This window comes from Terrapene carolina, unplaced genomic scaffold, assembly GCF_002925995.2.
Source record: "Terrapene carolina triunguis isolate 2854851 unplaced genomic scaffold, T_m_triunguis-2.0 Scaffold714, whole genome shotgun sequence".
NCBI lineage: Eukaryota > Metazoa > Chordata > Testudines > Emydidae > Terrapene > Terrapene triunguis.
Window position 1 is genome coordinate 15,095,333 of NW_020665065.1, and position 1,820 is coordinate 15,097,152.

Below are 1,820 nucleotides of genomic sequence, written 5' to 3' on the forward strand. Positions count from 1 at the left end.
CCCTCCCTCAGCTCCCCCCACACCCTACTCCCTGCCCCAAATGACTCTTTCATTTCCCTTAACCCCACCCCTCCCTCAGCTCTCCCCACACCCCACTCCCTGCCCCAAATGACCCCTCAACCTCTCTCAGACCCACCCCTCCTGCCCCTCAGTCTCCTTTAGCCCTCCTTCACCTCCCCACGTGCCACCCCCTGCCCCATCCAGCCCTCAACCTCCTTTAACCCTCCCCCTCCTCCCCACCCCTCAATCTCCCTTACCCCTCCCCCAACACATCCTTCATTCGTCGCTCCCCAAATGCTATTTCTCCCCACTGGCACCCAAAGTCCCCCCTCCTCATACCTGAGCCTCCAGCAGGGGATGGAGCTGCTGCTGGGCAGACCCGCCTCCCCCCTGGAGTGGGCTTAGCTCTCGCCCCATGGGCTGGGCCCCACTGGCCCGTCACTGCCTGCCTGTGGGCTCCAGGAGCTGGGAATTGGAGCAGTCCCTTGCGGTAAGAGGCTGCATCTGCATCTGCCTCCTCGCTGGTCAGCAGGGATCCTAGAACTCCATTTGCCAGGGAAAAACGCGGAATTTGGGTTTTCACATTTTGTGAAAAAAAAACCCAACATATACAATAAAACCTTGTTTATCCGAGCCTCCATTATCCAGCTCTCCCTGTTAACCGAACCGGGGCTGACAGCCTGAGCCTGGGGCTGCAGGGCTTGGGTTATCAGTCCCGCCACCCGGGCCTGTCAGGCCAAAGCCCCTTAAGCCCTACCAGCCAGGACTGACAGCCCCAGCCCTGCTGCCTGGGCCTGAAGCTCTTTGCTCATTCTCTGGATTATCCGAATTTTAGATGATCCGATCTGGCCCCGGTCCCAGTTAGATCAGATAAACGGGGTTCCATTGTATAGCGTGGTTCGGGAAACTAAAGTTCAACATTTCATTTTTATCATGGAAAAAACATGGATTTTTATGGGAGAATTTTGGGGGAGTTATCACCGAAAACTAGGATCCCTGCCGATCATCCCCTGCACAGCTGCTGGAGGAAGAGCATGTTGAGCTGCAGCCGGCCTGGTGCCTGCCCTCCCCCCAGGAGCGCCGCCAGCTTTTTTGCCGCCCTAGGCGGCGGAAGGTCCCGCCCCCGAAATCCCACCCCCGACAGAGTCGGTGGAAGGTCCTGCCCCCAAAATACCGACCACGACCAGGGCGGCCGAAGATCTGGCTGCCGCGGTCGCCGCCCCCCCAAATGTTAGTGCCCTAGGCGACCACCTAGGTCGCCTAATAGGTTGCGCCGGCCCTGCCTCCCCCCAAGTGGGGGCCTGCAAGCTGCGGGGAGGAAAAGTGTTATCCCCTCTCCACATGAAATTTGTAGGGGGGCTATCCCCACACACACTAAAATTACAGCCATGCTTGTTCATGAATTGTTTGTCTGTACAAGCTAAATACTTTGGTACCTTGCAAAGGCAGAAACCCTCCTGGGGCAGGTTGTCTCCAAGCTCACATCCCTGTTGGAGAAGTCGCTTTTAGGCTCTGAACTGACTTCTTAACTGTCTTCTTTCCCTATGAGATCTCTGAGCAATTCCTTTCAGCCCTATTAGTAAATGGAATTGTCGCTCCAGCTGAATATTTTAGGGACACAAAAATTAAACGTGCTATAACATATACAACAAATCATATCGGATGGCCAGCCTTGGGTCAGCAGTAGTACACAGGGAGCGGTGTAGGTGTGTGGATTGGGTTAAGCAAAGGGAAAATCGGGAGAGCAATAAGGGGTGAGAGCCGACATAAAGGCAGGGTGCAAAGAGCTTGACTATAATGCGGGAAGGAGGGAGGGAGAT